This window comes from Ceratotherium simum, chromosome 5, assembly GCF_057802395.1.
Source record: "Ceratotherium simum simum isolate JZ-2026a chromosome 5, ASM5780239v1, whole genome shotgun sequence".
Classification (NCBI taxonomy): Eukaryota; Metazoa; Chordata; class Mammalia; order Perissodactyla; family Rhinocerotidae; genus Ceratotherium; species Ceratotherium simum.
In genome coordinates this window covers 88,163,051-88,182,164 of record NC_141904.1, presented here as the reverse complement: position 1 = coordinate 88,182,164, position 19,114 = coordinate 88,163,051, and the positions used below count along the sequence as shown (strand labels likewise).

At 43.7% G+C, this 19,114-nt stretch overlaps 1 pseudogene across 1 annotated transcript in view; it reads left to right on the top strand.

Moving 5' to 3' along the window:
* Positions 1-16,420, top strand: part of LOC101393518 (coiled-coil domain-containing protein 174-like) — a 31,691-nt pseudogene extending 15,271 nt beyond the window's left edge. The window contains exons 5-11 of the transcript XR_015552322.1: positions 646-824; positions 4,096-4,191; positions 5,488-5,630; positions 6,063-6,157; positions 9,242-9,375; positions 11,095-11,253; positions 12,615-16,420. The product of XR_015552322.1 is annotated as a coiled-coil domain-containing protein 174-like (transcript). The remainder of the gene's footprint in view (positions 1-645; positions 825-4,095; positions 4,192-5,487; positions 5,631-6,062; positions 6,158-9,241; positions 9,376-11,094; positions 11,254-12,614) is intronic.
* Positions 16,421-19,114: the final 2,694 nt, after the last annotated feature.

Sequence of the window (19,114 nt, the reverse complement as noted above, 5' to 3'; positions counted from 1 at the left end):
TAACCTTCAGTGTGTTTTAGCTCAGATAGATCGTAAGCCATGAGGACAGACAGCGTCTCACACAGCTCTGTATGCCTGCAGATCCTGGCACCATGCCTTGCCTGAAAGTGGTGTTTATTGGATTGAAAAGATTTCAGATGACTTCTTTGACCCGCGTTATGACGCTGAAAACACCATACCACAACAATATAATTAGGGTTAAGTGATACAGCCCACATGATTGGAGAGGTGTATTACCTATAGCAACAAAGATCTATTGTCCTGGTCTGACATGAGAAATGCAGTTCTGCTTCTGTGTTATGCAGTTGGCTGTATGAGTCTCTTGAAATCAAATGGTTTTGTGATCTTAAAATTGCATTCTGAGACAGTATTGCTCAGTCAGTGTATTGACAAGGCAGTAGAAAACTTTAGGCTTTTTAAAGATGTTTTTCATGTGTATGTTTCCAGTGGCCTACTTACAGGTCCCCTGTGGGGTCCGGTGGTGGCTCTGTGTCTTTGTAAGTGTTCCAGGGGGTGGAGGCATCCACTAGTGAACCATCAGGGGTGATGTAGCTGCCCAGAGAGGAATGTTGCTGCTTCATAACAATTCCACGTGTAGTTTTCTTCTTTGATGTCAAGAATCTGAAAATTGGTTTTTGTGTCCTGGATGAAGAAGTGGAGGATATATACCTTGTGGATTTCACGCAGAAGATCATAGATAGACACAAAGAAATGGAGGCGTTTGGTGCCAGTAGAGATTCTAGAAAGACAGGAGAACGAGACGATGATGAAGAAAATCTTTCTGAAAAAGACATACCTCCTCCCCAGGACCCCAGTGAAGAATGGTTGGTGATATGTGATTTGATCATGTTAACATCATCAGACTCCTGTTTACTTTTTGAGAGTGATTTTGTTTGGTTGTTATCAAGCCATTTCTTTTTATTCTTCCTAAGTTTTCTTTCTTTTGAGACTACACTTTAAGTAAGATTGGATTTACAGACGTAGAAACAGTAGTTCCAATGAAGAAATAATTACAAACAAAGACTGAGCTCCTGCCGTGTGCCAAGCACTGTGCCAGGCACAGGTGTCAGTCCACCTGTCTCATTGATGTGAAAGAGTTGTTTAGGCAGAAGCACGTTCCTCTGTTGCCCGCACTGCTGTCTCACCACGTCCTTATTCAGACCTCGTGGAGAGGCATCATCTGGGTGGTGGTGATCTCTGTTTCCTGTGAAAAGAGGCCGGCAGAGCTGGCCCAGAAAGCCTTACTCTGGCTGTGACATTTTCTGGCAGTGTGGGACCTTGGACCTGGACGGCACTGCCTCCGCCTTTCACTGGCGATATGACCTTTGTCAAGTTCCTGACCTCCGAGGCTCAGTTTCCTCACCTGTAATGCAGGGGTGGTGATGCCTAGTTCCCCTGATTGTTTGCCTTACACTCCCTTCAGGAAGTGAGAGTGTTCTAGGCTACGCAAGAAACTGCTGTCTTTGAAATAGAAGCAGACGTTTTGTGAAGCTTTGTTATTAAAATTATTCTGAGTTTTACCTCCCTGTAGGCAAATGGTGGGAAACCAGTGTTTTCCTTACAGAGAGCCCATTGTGTCACTAAGTAAAGAGATCAGAATGAAAATTCCATTATAATGATTTTCTCTACCTAAGACGCTGTTTAGAAACTTGTTCAGAAGTGCCTGGGGCCGGCCCCGTGGCTTAGCGGTTAAGTGTGTGTGCTCCAGTGTGCGCGCTCCGCTGCTGGAGGCCCGGGTTCAGATCCTGGGCGCGCACCGACGCACCGCTTCTCCGGCCATGCTGAGGCCGTGTCCTACATACAGCAACTAGAAGGATGTGCAGCTATGACATACAACTATCTATTGGGGCTTTGGGGGAAAAAAATAAATAAATCAAAAAGAAAAATTAAAAAATAAAAGAAGTGCCTAAAATTGTGTAGAGATGCACTGATGCCAGGAACATGTCCCGGGAGTAACCCTGCCTGCCACCTCCTGCCTGTGACGAGCTCACCGTCTTCCCTTCAAGGTTTGGGTGTCCTCATCGGGGGTGTTTGTTAGGAACTGCTCAGGATTGTCTGCAGCCTTGGTTGACCTTGGGTCAGCCATCGGCCCCGTGAGCAGAGTCATTTGTGAGCTGAAGAGAGCAGTCCCGGCTACCGAGGGCCGCTGGGGACCGCAGAGAATCCGCATCTTCACACCACTGCAGATGTCCACATTGGTCCAGAAATAACATTCTCTTGGGGCTAGAACAGGTGTCTCCTTACCTACCTTCTAAAACACGTCTACTTGGGGTAGGTTATGTGGATGCATGCTTGCTGTAGGCAGCCAAAGGAGAGGCACATACAACGCAGTCTCTTCCGTGGACGCTTTTCCTCATCATTTCTAGTCTAAAGGACTTCTCCCTCATCTGAACTCTGGTAGCACTTAAATATACTTCTGCTCCTTTGCGTCTTACCTTTTATTTATTATTGACACATAACCGGCCTCATTACCAGAAAAAGATTTGAGGCAAACTTTTGGTACTTTTTATATCCTGCCTGCTGTTGTTGGGAAGCGTGGCATGTGCCTTAACTCCCCCCAGAGCCCTTTGAAGATGGCGACTCTGAGCCTCCCGTATTACTCTCCTACCTCGAGAAAGGGTTTTCCTGAGAGCTTGCTCAGTGGGTGCTAATTACACAGAGCAGTTGCTGACTGCTGTCTTGCTACTTGTGTTTTGATGGGATCTGTATGTTTTGGAGGCCTTCTCCAGAAGCAGTATAGCCTATGATGGCTTTTCATAGCAGAAATCTCATCTCCTTTGAAAGGTTTTAATGTATTTTCTTTCTCTTGTTAACGCCTGTAAGTCCTGTTACAAACAATTTGTCAGTGATGTGAAGAGTTTGGAGGGCAATGGAAGGTGTCACATGCCACCATATGATGAAGGAAGACGCACTGCAAGCAGTTCTGACACTTTTTTTGTTTTTAAATTAAGCTCCAGAGTTGTAACTGCTTGTCAGCTCCTTTTGGTAGTTAAGTTGCAGGTGGTGGAAAACCTTTCCACAAAAGTACTGTCAATAATTACTCAGACCATCTGGCTAGATGGTTTTCTTTTCTCCATTCATTTAAAAAAAAAAAGAAAAGGAAGAAAGACACCACTTTCTGGAGTTGGAGGACTGTTTCTTGTAATCTGCTTTAGGACTATAGTCATGGATTCCCACACATTCCGTTTTTAAATCATGGGCTAGCAGTTGGAGTCAGCATGTGTGAGAGGAAAGAAAGTGCTAACAAAAGCAAAGCCACATACGTGGGAATCTGGCCTTGCGTTAGTCCAGCAGGAGTTCTGGCCCCTTACTGTGTGTCTAGCAACCTGCTAAAGGCTGTGGGAAATTCCCCGCCCATAATTTAAAAAGTAAAACATCTGTTGTATCATAATGGAAATAAAATGTTCTCCCTGACGATCTGCCCGTATTTCTCGTTGTGGGAAGTCCGTGTATTTCATTTTGCTTTGCCGTCTGCCTGGCTCCTCTGTCTCTAACTGCTGTCTAGTTTGGGCAGAGGAGGAAAGGAGAACAAAGGGTAAAGGATTACAGCCTGGCCGCTGTTGACGTGCTTTTGTATACCAAATGTGTGTTGCTTGGCTTCCTCCTAATTAAGAGTCCCCAGAATACCGTGACTTATTAAGAAATTTCTAATTCATTGGGAAGAATTTACCGACTGGAAGAAATAAAATCAGATTTAGGAGGACTGTGAGGAAATGAGCAAGTTGAGAATCTGGTACGAGCAGAGTTATTACGATGCTGATAAAATGTTTGGATTTGTCTAAACCAGGTTAAAGTTAGTTCTGAGTTGTTGCAGCAATGGGGTCTGTATGGGGCATTTATCTTTGAAATCAGAGACGTACATGATCAATCATTGTCTACAGTTTCTAAAACTAAGATTTAATAAAGGGCACGATGAGCTTATTGTGTCAACTTTTAACTTTAAAAAGCTGTTCTTTTCAGTGGTAGTCGTCTCAGGTTGAGGGCTTTGCCGGTAGAGAGGCCTATGTTAATTTTTTGCTGTGCTCCGACTCCCTCACCTAGGGAACCATATGTCGTGCACAAAGCCTTTTTCATGTCTTTTTACTTTTATTTCAGGGTGGATTATGTGGATTCTTTAGGGCGATCCCGGCGCTGTATGAAAAAGGATTTGCCAGATCTGCTGGAGATGGATGAAAATCTTCAGGGGAGGCTGTAAGTGTGTGATAGGTGAACCTTTGCCCAGGTCTGAAATGCAGACCTTGGGATTGTTTTGTGGGCGAGGCAGTTTCTAGTTAATTACCTTTGGAGCTCCAGTAAGGAGATCTTTTTTTTAATGTGTAAGAATATTTGCTGAAGCACTTTTTCATGGTTGGCATACACATACACACATAATGTACACTCGGTGAACAACCTGAATGGTTGATCATCCGTATTGTGTAGCTACTAAAAGGACAGAGTTAGAGCTATATCCGTTTACTTGGAAGGAGGTCTAATTACAGAGTAACAGACATAGAATGAGCCCAAACCAAATCAGCCAACAAACCTCTGTGGAGAAAGGTGTTTAAGAATGTACACTTAGGGGCCGCCTTGGTGGTGTAGTGGTTAAGTTCGCACGCTCCACTTGAGTGGCCCAGGGTGTGCAGGTTCGGATCCTGGGCGCAGACCTACACAAGGCTCGTCAAGCCATGCTGTGGCATTGTTGCACATATAAAAAGAGGAAGATGGGCACAGATACTAGCTCAGGGCCGATTTTTCTCAGCAAAAAGAGGAAGATTGGTAACTGATATTAGCTCAGGGCTAATCTTCCTCACCAAAAAAAAAAAAAAAAGGAATATACACTTGCACAGCAAGTGGGGGCAGGGAGGTGGTTAGCTTATTAACTTTTTCTTTGTGTATCTTTGGATTTTGAAGTAAGGGCCTTATAGCTAGATTTTTTTCTGTGGGACCTAAGACACACCTAAGAGATGACTTGCTAAAACATCCCAGGGAATAAAATTCCCCTCACCAAGGGCGGCTTTTGTGTGGAAAGTGTTGGGAGAGGGTCCACCTTGTCCGAGTCCTCCAGGTTCAGGTAGGCCCGAGCTTGGCACGAGGAGGGAAGTGCAGAAGCCCTGAGCCGTCTGACAGGACACGAGGCGCTGCCCGGGGTGCAGCGTCATGCAGCTCCCTCAGCCCTGTGTGGGAGACCATCCAAAGGAGGCCCAGGGTTCCTTCTCCCCACCGGGGCTGTCTCGCCCTATTCAGCCCAGGATCAGGGTGGGAAGGAAAGGGATTTGTCTGGAGTGCCGAGGCAAGGTTCCATTATGCTAATATAACAGGTGGGCTGCTTGATTCAAGAACGGTGAGAATAGTTTTTGCAATTTCCCGGTGGCAATGTGGGCCAGAAGCCTCTGTAAGGAAGCTGTCTTTATCAGCTGGAGTTACTTATCCATGATCCAGCTGCCTGAACAGAAGCATTGCTGTCACAGCTCTAATCTAAAGATAGCTTTTGCTCTCTTCTCCTCCTAGTTTTGTTAGTCCTGCTAATGAAAACACCTTACTCTCTGAAGATATGAGAAAAGAACTTCAGCGCCAGCAGTGGGAGGAAGAAGAAAGGGAGGCCCTGAAAAGGCCAGTGGGGCCCGTACATTATGAAGACATTCGTGAAAACGGTAGCATCATCATGCAGCATTTGAATCGTTGTTTTATCTTGAACTGATGGCAAGCATAAAGGGGTATTCGTGAAGCAGCAGCTCTTACGTAGAAATCAAAGATTCTGCTTTGGAAAATATCCCTTGTTCACTTCATAGCCTGAAAAATACTCACATTGGGAATATCTTCCTAACAGAGAGTCAGTTAATCCAAGAGGTTGTTCCCCAAGAGAATGGAGACAGCCTATGGCTGCAAAATTAATGAATCTTCGTAATGTTATCACCTGGCCAACAGGACGTAAACATCTTCTAACTTCTTTTGGCTTAGCTGTTTTCTTTTTTTAACTTGCGCCAAATATCACTGCGTTTCTTTTGCTCTGGTAGGAAATTTAGTCTGAGTCTATTGACTGGTCAGGGAAATCTAATCTTTTGGATAATTTTGACTTATTTCAGAGGCCCGGCAACTTGGTGTTGGATATTTTGCCTTTGCCCAAGATAAAGAGTTGAGAAACAAGCAAATGAAAACTTTAGAGATGCTACGCGAACAGGTACAAATTCAGTTCAGGGTTGATGTTAAGAAGGATTTGAGCGGTTTGTTTCTTGTTGGACCATGATGCAAAAAATCCAGTAAATTAACTAGAAATTTAAATTGATATTCAGAATGCTTTTTTCTTTTGAAAAATTTATTTAATAGTATTCAGAGCAGTGATGGACAAAAGTACATCAAAATAAACTTTCAATTTTATTAAAGATTGATATTTCTGATATTTAATAAATACTGTTATAACTATAAACCAGATATTTTATTATTTTTTATTGAGGTATAGTTGACGTATAGCATTATGTTAGTTTCAGGTGTATAGCATAATGATTCGATATTTGTGGATATTGCAGAATGATCACCATAAGTCTAGTTAACATTTGTCACCGTACATAGTTATAAAATTTTTTTCTTGTGATGAGAACTTTTAAGATCTCTCTCGTAGCAACTAACAGTATGCAATACAGTATTATTAACTGCAGTCACCATGCTATACATTACACGCCCATGACTTATTTGTTCTATAACTGGAAGTTTGTACCTTTTGAGTCCCTTCACTCATTTTGCCTACCCTTACTCCCGCCTGTGGCAACCACCAATCTGTGCTCTGCATGAGCTCGTTTTTGGTTTTGTTTTTATATTCCACATATGAGTGAGACGGTACGGTATTTGCCTTTCTGTGTCTGACTTTTTTCACTTAGTGTGATGCCCTCAAGGTCCATCCATGTTGTCACAAACAGCAAGATTTTTCTTTTTTTATAGCTGAATAATACCCTGTTTTATATATATACCACATTTTCTTCATTCATCTGTCGATGGACACTTAGATTGTTTCCACGTCTTGCCTGTTGTAAATAACGCTGCAGTGAACCTGGGGGTGCGGATATCTTTTCGAGTTAGTGTCTTCGTTTCCTTCAGATAAATACCCAGAAGTGGAATTGCTGGATCATTTTTTTTGTAGTATTTTCCGTAGTGGCTGCACCATTTTACATTCCCACCAACAGTGCACAAGGGTTCTCTTTTCTCCACATCCTCACCAACGCTTGTTATGTCTTGTCTTTTGGCTAAGAGCCATTCTGACAGGTGTGAGGTGATATCTCATTGTGGTTTTGATTTGCATTTCCCTGATGTCAGTGATGTCGAGTGCCTTTTCATATACCTGTTGGCCATCTGTATACCTTCTTTGGAAAAATGTCTGTTCAGATCCTCTGCCCATTTTTTAATCAGATTGTGGTTCTTTTTTTGCTTTGAGGTGTATGAGTGTCTTTATATATTTTGGATATTAACCCCTTATCGGATATATATGATTTGCAAATATTTTCTCCCATTCAGTAGGTTGCCTTTTCATTTTGTTGATGTTTCCCTTTGCTGTGCAGAAGCTTTTTAGTTTGATGTAGTCTCGTTTATTTTTGCTTTTTGTTGCCTTTGCTTTTGGTGTCAAATCCAAAAAATCATCATCAAGACCCATGTCAAGGAGCTTACTGCCTATGTTTTCTTGTAGGTGTTTTATGGTTTCAGGTCTTATATTCAAGTCTGGAATCCATTTTGAGTTAATTTTTGTGTATGGCGTGAGACAGTGATCCAGTTTCATGCTTTTGCATATGGCTGTCCAGTTTTCCCAACACCATTTATTGAAGAGATTGTCCTTTCCCCATTGTATGTTCTTCGCTCCTTTGTCGAAAATTAGCTGTCCATAGATGTGTGGGTTTATTTCTGGGCTGTCTTTTGTGTTCCACTGATCTATGTGTATGTTTTTATGCCAATACTCTACTGTTTTGATTACTATAGCTTTGTTATGTAGTTTGAAATTGGCAACGTGATACCTTCAGCTTTGTTCTTTCCCAAGACTGTGATGTCTGTTTGGGGTCTTTTGTGACTCCATACAAATTTTAGGATTATTCTATTTCTGTAAAAGCCATCAGAATTTTGATAGGGATTGCACTGAACCTTTGGACATTTTAACAGTATTAATATTTCCAGTCCATCTGCGTGGAATATGTTTCCATTTATTTGTGTCTTCTTCACTTTCTTTATCAGTGTCTTACAGTTTTCAGTGTACAGGTCTTTCCTTGGTTAAATTTATTCCTAGGTATTTTATTCTTTTTGATGCAATTATAAATGGGATTGTTTTCTGAATTTCTCTTTTTGATAGTTTGTTATTAATGTATAGAAATGCAACAGATTTTTGTGTATTGATTTTTGTATCGTGCAACTTTACTGAATTCGTTTATTCTAACAATTTTTTGGTAGAGTCTTTAGGGTTTTCTATATATTATATAATATGTCACCTGCAAATAGTGACAGTTTTATCACTATTATTTATCAGTATCAGAATACTATTATAGGTTTCATAAAGGTAATTGCCATGCTGTTTTGCTGTTTCAGACTTTAAGATTATATCTGCTCAGGGCCGGCCCCGTGGCTTGGCGGTTGGGTGCGTGCGCTCCGCTGCTGGCAGCCTGGGTTTGGATCCTGGGGGCGCCCCAGCACACCGCTTGTTGGGCCATGCTGGGGCTGCGTCCCACATGCAGCAGCTAGAAGGATGTGCGGCTGTGACATGTGGCTATCTACTGGGGCTTTGGGGGGGGGGGGGAGGGAGGAGGATTGGCAATGGATGTTGGCTCAGAGCCGGTCTTCCTCAGCAAAAAAAAAAAAAAAAAAAAAGAGGATTGGCATGGATATTAGCTCAGGGCTGATCTTCCTCACAACAAGAAAAAAAGATTATATCTGCTCAGAGGTAAGTTTCATGTTTTAAATTTGGTTTCAAATATGGTACTTTTGGAGTGGCCTGGGTAAGAAAATACAAGTTGTTTAAGGGATTAAAGGGTAGAACAGAATTGGTTAGTTTTCTCGAATGTTAAGCATTCTAGGATGCTCTGAGAACTCTTACTAAACTTTAAAAAATACCAGATGGCTTGTGTAAAAGTACTTCAAGGGTCTTCATTTTGAAGATACCAAAGATAGCTTCTTAGAGTGACATGAAAATCAACTAATTAGTCTGTTTTTAAAATAAAATTATTTCATCCTTTTAAACAGAAATATTGTGAATTTGGCTTAAAGTACCTAATTTTCCAGTTTCTATTCTGTTCAGACAACAGATCAGAGAACAAAATGAGAAAAAAATAAAGGAAAAACGAAAGGCTATGTTAGAAGCAAGACTTGCTCAACTCCGACAAAAAAAGTTGAAGAAGTCAAAAGAAGCCGGAGCAGAGGAGGAAAACAGAGGTACATCGTGGCTCGTGTTTCTAACCTTCAAAAGGAAAAATTTTAAGTTCCATTGATGTCTTGTCTCACCAACAGAACTGGCAGTATGGAAAGCAGTCATTTATTTTATTCTTTAAGCAAGCGGTATACCTTTGAGGTACTGCCAGGAGCAGTTTCTATAACCAAAGTGATGCAGAATGACGCTCCAGAGAGTCTTTTTATGTCGACGAGGATGTTAACAGACAGTACATTGTGTTGCTTCATAGAACAGCACAGTTCAATAACTGAGGCTTAGAGAAAAGGTATTTTAGGATGAAGTTTCGTTGTGCACACACACGGTTTAGACCTAATTTCTTTTGCTACAGCTGTAGTTTTTGTTGGATATTATATATTAAATTATTTTAAAGAAGAAATACATTCACAAAGTCAGATAACAAAATAAAGATTTTACAAATAGGAGTAGAGACAGCTTACCAAAGGACTGTTAAAAATCGTAGTCCTCTGCGCTCACTATATGAGTTATGCTAGTCTGGGCTCGACTGCCATGACAGAGAGACCCCTAGGTAGACCAGCTCAAACAGGACAGACGTCTGTTTCTCTGTTTTAACACTTCAGACGCCAGGGGTGTCCAGGCAGGTGGTAGCTCTGCCCTGGATTGTCACCCGGCCCCCGGCTTCCTCCTGTCTTCCTGTTTCTGCCATTCTGAGTGTTGCTCTCAGCTGCATGGTTGAAGCTTGCCCCAGCACCTGTTCGTGATCCAGCCCCGGGGAAAGGGGATAGAGGGGAGGGGAACCAGCTTCCTTTTTGGGAGTGTGACTGAGTCACACACAGCCTATGTGTTTACATCCCACTGGCCAGAACGCAGTCCATGGGCCACACCCAGCTGCAGGGGAGGCTCGGGAATGGCCTGTCTCACAGGGTGGCCACGTGCCCAACTGAAACTGGGGGTGTTCTAGTCCCAGAAGGAAGAAGGGGAGTGTGGGTGTTAGGGGCATATAGAAACCTCTCCACTCTCCCTGAAGCCGTGTACTAAGTGTGGGCCGTTTTCTAATTCTGAACTCAACCTCAGTTTAGTCTTGAAAGGAGCCCAGGAACATTTAGGGATTGGAAAATTGTCTGTTTAGTTTTGTATAAATGCTATCTCCCTGTAACATGCTCTGCATATTGTTTCCGTTTTGCTCTACTCCTGAACATCTGTCATTTCCACAAGATGTGAAGTGCCAGTACAGTGTTTTTTAAAAATCCACGTTCTTTTCAAATATGGCTAAAGTTGAATAGCCTACAGCCTGTCACCAGGCTCCAGGCTCTTCATCACGCTAAGTCTCCTTGCTTTGTCTGAGACTCTGATTTTAGTTGAGTAATTGGGGATTTCTGGTCCTTCGATTGTTGGTCTGGGGAAGTGGAGTGATGTAGTGGGAAACACAGAGACTCTGAAATCCGTCCAACCTGGGTTTGGATCCTGGCTCTTGTCTCTTTCTAACCTATGTAGTGTTTCTGAGCTTAATTTTCCTCATCTGTAAAATGGGAATACTAATACTGGCTTTATGAGGGTTGTTACAAGATTAAATGAACTACTGTATACACACTACTTAGCCCCCTGCCTGGGATGTGATGAGTGCTCAGTAAATACTGGTTATTACCTTTACTCTCAGGATCAGCATGTTCTATTTAATGTTTGTTTGTTTTTTAAATAGCTTTAAGCTTTATTATAATGATGTCTTACTCTCCTGCACAAACTAGATGGAGGTGTTCTTGGGCCTGTGCCTCCAGAACCAGAGGCCGTGCCAACTCTGCAGACTGCTACCCAGAGTAGCAAAGTAGAAGTCATTGTTGAGGAGAGGAAGAACACGAGGCCTGGAGTGCCACATGTCCAGGAGTGAAAGAGGCAAAGGTAAGGGGGTGGGCTCCAGGTTGAAACCCTTTCCAGTGCTGTGCCCTGCACAGGAGATTTTTCTGGTTCTTCTGATCGGAGTGTGGTTCCAGTGAATCTTAGTGGTCGTTTGAGGCTTAAGGAATTCTCCAGATCCTTGAACTTGTTTCTTCTCGATATCCAGACACTACCTGTGACCAGGAGCACTAGACAGTATGATTACAAAATACCAGGGTCTACAGCACGTCATGTCAAAAGGGCGATTTTTTTTTTTTCCCGTGAGGAAGATTAGCCCTGAGCTAACATCTGTCGCCAATCTTCCTCTTTTTGCTGAGGAAGATTGGCCCTGGGCTGACATCCGTGCCCATCTTCCTCTACTTTATATGGGACGCTGCCACAGCATGGCTTGACAAGCAGTACATCCGTCCACGCCCGGGATCCGAACCTTCCAACCCCAGGCCACTGCAGCGGAGCGTGTGCACTTATCTGCTACGCCACCGGGCCGGCCCCTGGGCGATGTTTTTAAGAAGCACTTAGGGGAAGTTTTTTAAAATTCGTGCTGTCCTTGTGGTTTTACAGCTTTGGAATGCCATTTCTCAGGAACCGCTTTTTAATATCTTAGGTATTGGTATAGCTTTGGTATTTTAATGTCCTCTGTGTTTTTAGCAGTCTCTTTTATGTTCAACTGAAAACAGCCTGCGTGCTAGAATATTAACCTGGATTCACATATGGTTCCACTGGGTTATGCAAAATTTTCTGTAAATTTTTTCTGTAAAAACACCACGGTGCCCACAGCAGCCTCTCTTTGGAACAAGACTGTGGTTTATGCCTCTTTGAAAGGGATGTTTTCAGTAGTACGTTAGCTCATGCTCTTTGAGCTGATGAGATGCAAGACTAAAGTAAAAGCTACGCAAGTAGGTGAGTGCCTTGGTTAGTGCTGCTGGTAGAAGTAGAGATGAGATACCAAATTAGACTTGGACAGGTGCCTTTTGTGTCTCCTAAAACTCAGTAAAGGACAAAATTTGTGTTTTAATGTTAAGTACCTATGACATCATATCAAGCAAACGGTTTGATTTTTCTCTATTCCTCCTCTCAAATGTACTTTTAGTGCCTTTCTGGCAGTTTCCAGAGCCTACCAGCCTTCTCCACAGAGCCTCCCTTGAATCCTTCCCCATCTGGAAGTAGTCACTCCCTTTCCTTAGCCTGGTTTCTTATACTTTTGTAGGCATTACATATACCTTGCATTATAGTTTTGTTATTGCTATCCTTGTTCTCTAGAGAATTGGAGGTGGCTTTTAACAAATATATACAATAACTGAAAAGTAATAATAATAAAAATTCAGCTGATTCAATAATCAGTTCTAATAATACCCTTTCTTATTTTTTCTAGAATTTTCCTTTGGGTACTGGTCGAAGAGGCAGTCAAATCTCCCAGCTGAGAGAGATCCTGAGTTTGCCCCACCATCAGATTACTTAGTGGGTCAAAAGAGAACTGGTTCCTTCAGTAGCCAGAGGTGGAGCAGACCTGCTCCTGTGCAGAGTGACCCCAGGCAGCACTCTGGCCAAAGCCATGACCCCGGTTCTTCACACATGTCATCCACTCCTGCCCCCAGCAGCCCACCGCAAGCCCCTACGGTCACTTTTGAAACTCTGGATGATATGATGATATACTATAAACAAGTGACATGAACTTAAAAAGCATTCTTTTTTTTTAAAATTTTTATTTATTTATTTAATTTTCCCCCAAAGCCCCAGTGGATAGCTGTGTGTCATACCTGCACATCCTTCTAGTTGCTGCATGTGGGACGCAGCCTCAGCATGGCCGGAGAAGCAGTGCGTCGGTGAGCACCCAGGATCTGAACCCGGGTTGCCAGCAGCGGAGTGTGCACACTTAACCACCAAGCCACGGGGCCGGCCCTTAAAAAGCATTCTGACTTGAGTTCCTACTGTTGAGCGTGCCTTCCTCTCCCAGAATGGGGAAAATAAGTTAACTTTAGGGAGTGAATTGTACTGTTCTCTTCCAGTCCTTTCCCTAGAAGACACGGACTTCAGGTTGGATTTGTAAGCAAGGAAGAGAGTGAATGGCGCTGTGGGAACTTGGTGGCCCTTGGCCGTTCCTTTCTTTCTAGTTGGTGTGGAGACGTATTCCTCTGGATTTACGTTGAGCTGTGAGAGAGGAGAAATAGTCTGTATTATTTGACACCTGGGAGCTTGTAGCCCTATCTGTTGCGTACGCACCCCCACGGCTCATTCAGATCTAAGGCTCCATGCCTTTTCTTTTGCAAATACTAGCATGCAGATGTCTTTGTTCCCAGGATTCAGCTTCCAGATCCGTTAATGGAGCATCTCTCAGGAGGACTTTTTGCCTGTCACACAGTGGCCAGTGAGGGGACACTGTGTGGGAGGGCAAGTGACCTAGTCTCCAAGAGGACCCCGAAGCTGGTGGACTGTTAGACAATGACAGTTGAAAGATAAGGAAGACCAAGGAGGAGAACTTGGTAATCCAGAACAGTAGAGGTTGAAGTCACTTACTGTGATTGTCATCCCATCCTAAGTGGCAGTTATCACCACCGAGGCATAGTAGGCATTCAGTAGGTGTGTGTCGAACGGCTGGGGCACATGTGGAGGCTGCCGGGCCTGGTCAGACAGCCAGATACTCCTTAGCTATAAGAGTTAGTTTTTCAGTTCAGCCTGCCTCCCTGCTGTTCCCACTCTAGGCCCTCATCACTCTCGGAGCCAGGTCACCTCAGAAGCCTGATTGGAGTAGACGTGGGCTGGAGTGAGGGACAGGTAGGTCCCTTCATCTTTACTAACAGTGGGGGTGAGCAGGGCTCTGGAAGGACTTCCTGTGCCTGAGTACTGTCCGCATCTTCTGCCTGTTACACCTCAGTGTCCTCTTTACAGCTGCAGGCGAGCAGTAGGAGTTGGCCAACCAGGCCCACAGGGCTCCTATGGCTGCCTCCCAGGCCAGTGAGTCCTATAAGAACATGCTAGAGCAGATCTTCCAGTGCTCGAAGGAGCCCGCCCTCCCATGGGCTCTGTGATGTGCAGTCTCTGTGGTGTTGATAGGAGTGCCTCATTCTCATGGCATATTGCAAACTGGAGTGCAGAGAGGGTCAACGACTCATCCAAGGTTATGTGGCACCTAAATGGCAGATCTGGGACTTAAATGCAGTTTGTTTAGGCTCATGTTTGTTCCCAGACTCATGCTTTCTCTGATGCCTTCTGCTCTCAGGCTTGTTGCCCCAATATTAAGCAATATTAGACAAAAATCCCAAATTCTTGCAAACTTAACCTCTAAACTCCATGTCATTGGCAAAGTTTCAGTCCTGTTGATGGTCATTCTGTCAGCCTAGTTAGGCAGATACCTCTTTGAAATATGAAATTTAAACAAGAAAATGATAAGCTGATCCTAAAACTCATATGCAATCGCAGGGGACCCAGAATATCCAAAACAATGTTGAAGAACAAAGTTGGAGGACTCACACTTCCTGACTGCAGGACTTACTGCAAAGCTACAGGAATCAAAACAATGTGGTACTGACAATGAGCCAGTGTGGATCATTGGAATAGAGTTGAGAGTCCAGAAATAACTCCATACATCTGTGGTCAGTTGAGTCTTGACAGTGGTGCCAAGACCATCCAATGGGGAAGAATAGTTTCTTCAACAGATGATTCTGGGACATCTGACTATCAACATGCACAAGAATGAATCTGGGCCCATACCTCACACCACATACAAAACCAACTCAAAACGGATTGAAGACCTCAATGTAAGAGCTAAAACTAAAAAACCAACTGAAATAGCTTGTGGGACAAAGGGAGAGGAGACAAAAAGAAAAATTGCAATATTAAAAAGAAAAAAATAGAATTATTAGATATCCTAGAATCATAAGAAAAAACAAGGAAGGGGAGGAGGAGAACGATAGACAAATATGAGCGAGATGGAAAGAGGACGTGTGTGTAAGGTAGAACAGGAGGACTGGAGAGGCTCATTGTGGAGAAGGCACGGGAAGACTAGCCTGGCAGCAGTAAGCCCAGGGGGATGGGACGGTGGCCATGAAAGGGGTCCCAAATCACCTTTTCTTATTGCCCAGGGCGCCTAGGGTGGACGGCGAAGTAGTCCTTGCACGTTAGCTCATGGTCACTGTCGACTAGTAACTGTAAGTTACATTTCCTCTAGGATTTCAAAGACTGTAGGGACCTATTTCTCATCCCCCCCTTAGCATACATTTACTTTAGTATTTTGTGATCCCAGGTTACATCCTCTTCCACTTCAGACCCAGAGTTCTTCAAGTGTTAGTTTTCCTGTTTCTCACAGGCCTGTTTTGTACGAGGGTATCCAGCAGATGGCATCAGAGTTCTCAAGACTTGAGATCCATGCGCTAAGACAGCACTACCCTATAGAAATATGATGTGAGCCCTGTGTAGTTTTCAGTTTTTTCTAGGAACCACATTGAAAAAGTGAATTAATTTTATGATATACTTCGTTTAATCCAGTATAGCCAAAATATTTCAACATTTAATCAATATACAAAAAACATTAATGAGATAGTTTCCATTTCTTTTCAAGTCGAGTCTTCAAAGTCCACTGTGTATCTACGTATAGCACATCTCAGTTCGGATGCTAAATTTTCATCAGGAATACTTGGTCTGTATTTAGATTTCATAAAATATACTTGAAAAAGTAGATTCATATACCCAGGTTGTTCCAAACGGACTTGAACATATTTAAAAGTTGCCAATAACTGAATTATCAAGTTTTAAATTTAAATAAATTAAAATTTAGTTCCTTAGTCACACTAACCACTTTTCAGATGCTCAGAAGACTTGTGTCTAGTGCTACCGTACTGCATAGCACAACTCTGAATGACCTATTTTCACATGCTTCATGGTCTGACTACGTATTCCGCCCATTAGTACCTAACAGATTGACGAACATTTCTCCCAGGTATACATTCAGCATTCAGGATATTTTTATGGCTGTGTTTACCTTGGGAGCAAGTAGTGGTGAAACCTTTTGGAAACCATGACCACACGTAATTTGTGTCTTTGTAGAGCTAAGCGAAATGTTGCATATCAGAAATTGCTTTGAATTCTTTGTTTTCATTGTAATCTTTTCTCCAGGCCTTTGTGTTTTGATAGTTTGTTTCAATCGGCTAAATAAATCATTTTGTTTGCTTGCAAAATTCCCAAAGGAGAAACTTTAAATCCATATACATGAGGTTCCTGTTACGTTTAGCTGTACATTTACCAAAGACTTGTGAGATAATTTATTTCCTCCTAAAGTCAGTGCAGCCTGTGGGATGGTTTTCAGCGAACCTTGTGACACACAGATGAGACAGTAGAACGTAGCATTTGGAGCGGGGGTGGGCACTGGTCTTTACAGTTAATATAACATGGAGTAGCCACACCATATGTGTTTAGTTTCTTTTCAGCCAGTAAGTTGGACTGTTATATGTCAAGGAGTTCGTGTAAAATATTATATGGCTAAGGTAAGTGATGATAATTGAAACGAATTTGTTGACCTGCTGAAAACGTTGAGAAAAGGAAACCTCCCTGGTCCTCCCACCTGTCCCTGCGAGCTGGCCTGGTGGGGAGGCATTTTGCTAGTGTAGGTTGTGGAAATCTAGCTTAATATTTGTGTGTGTGTGTTGGGGTGGGGCTGGAGGAGCCGGGAGAATGATGCGATTGGTGTAGATTGTTGTTTAGGGAAACTAGAAAATCACAGTAATCGCATGAAGCAAGGTGTTTTAGTGAAAACATGTCACGCAAGCCTAGTATCGATCTCCTGTTGCTGTGTTTAATAAATCCCGGGCTGCGTTTATATATTCATGCCTAGTATAGGTAGGTTTGTCCAGTGATGGGAGTGGAAATATTAGTCCTTTTTTACCCTCAATTTAACCGGCTTCTTTCTCTACCACGTTTCTAACTGCCACATTCTCCCTAACTCTGAAAGCTCACTGCTTGGTGGCAGTTTTGCCCAGTTGTGAGCATTTTCCCTGCGGTCCGTTGTATTCTGCTTCTATTTGGTCACTATCAGCAGTTAAGCTTCCCTGAGCTTGAACGTGGGGTGCAGCCTAAGACACTTGACCCCTCACCCCCACCCCTTGCCTGCTCCATGCCTCTCCGCACATGGTTCAGGGTTGTTCCTGAAAACCAGAACACAGGAATGGGCCCTGCGCCCAGCCTGGGTCTCCTAGGTCACAGGCGTGTCTGAGGACAGCACTGCGGTCTTTGCAGGGGACCCATGTTTCATTGTCTTCTTCCCAAAAATAACCGTCCTTACCTTAAAAAGATGAGGATTTATCTCTCTGCTTCCAGTATGATCTGCAGTAGGTTTTTATGGGATGTGTAATCAATGTAAACACACCATTTCTTGTTTGTTATTCACTTAACATTATTTCTAAAACGGAGCTTCTCAGTTATATTTAATTGCTGCCTGATAGTTCATCAAGCTGACACACACCGTTGTTAAACACCTCCTCAGTTGTTGGCTGTCTGAGCATTATTTCACTATTATGAGTGAAGTGGTTATAAGTATCTTTTTGTTTGGCTTAACCAACATTGATCTTTATCCGAGTACCTTCCCTTCCCCTGTTTAAACCATCCCCTTGGGCATTACTTTGAGAGGTGAGATCACTTGGTCAACGGAATGATCATTTTTATGGTTCTTGATAGGTCTTGCCAGGAGACCGTCTTAATAAGGGCCCTGGGTGCCGCAGTAAATCTCCCTGGTGGAGAGTGCAGGTGGCTTGCATATGAACTCTGCTGCAGGACGAGCGGTGACCATGAGGTTCCAGGCTCGCGGAAACCTTACTTGGGAGCGGGCAGTTCAGCCTGATCAGATGCGCATGGCCCCACCTCTGCTTACTCTGAAATCCGCTTCTCTCTGTAGCTCTGCCCTTCTTTCTTCCTCTCATCTGCTGAGAGAATTCAAGCATCTGCCCAGGACATGCTTTATATACCGAATAGAGAGGACAATGTCTATTCGTTTTCCTAGTCCCATCTCCACTTCTTTCCTGCCTCGTGAGGGCTCATTCTCCTGCCCGTCCTAGCCTGAAGCTGTACTGCTCACAGATTGCAGTCACGCGGTTACATCTGGACTGCTCACTGTCCTTATCAAAGCGTTTCTGATTAAAACCAGACAGAGCCAGAAACTGGAGGAAATAGCGAAGAACGCCAGGACCAGATAACCTGAGGGAGCGAAGTTTAATTTTGTTTTCAAGTGTACAGCTGTGTACGTTCCTACCCAAAAATGTATTCTTGGATCTGTGCCAGTAAAGGGAAGGAGGGATGCCCTTTTCTCTTACATCTGTACCCGAATTTCCCCCTCAGCTTCGTTCTAGTCGAGTGCACTTGGTTTTCCCAAAGCCTGTTGAGAACTTTTCCCCTTTTCACCCCTCTTCTGCTCGTGCCCCACTGTCTAGCTCTGGCAGTCTGCTGTGTCTGTGCCTTTTAAGTACCTTTCCAGGTGCACCCAGGACTGGAAATCCCCTTATACTGTGGGCAGAAATCAGGGTGCCGTGGGTGCAGCTCCCCTCTTTGGCTCATCCCTGTGGTAGCTGTACATCTCACACACTCCTCCCCACCACACTGCCGGCCCCTGGGAGGAGCACCCTAAATACAGACGCCGCCTTTGCAGTCCTTCGAGGCTCTGCTGTCACCTGCAAGATGAAGTCCAGGCTCAGCGTTTTACACACGCTCCCCTCCGCTGGCCCTGCACACCCCTCCACGCACACCCTTACCCCATCCACACTAGCGTGTGGCGTCATCTGGTTACCTGCAGTTCCCCAGACCTACCAAGCTGGTTAAAGCCTCCAGCCTGGACGAGCGCTGTGCCCGTCGCCTGGAATGCGCTTCCTTCCTTGTTCGCTAGTCAGCTTCCAC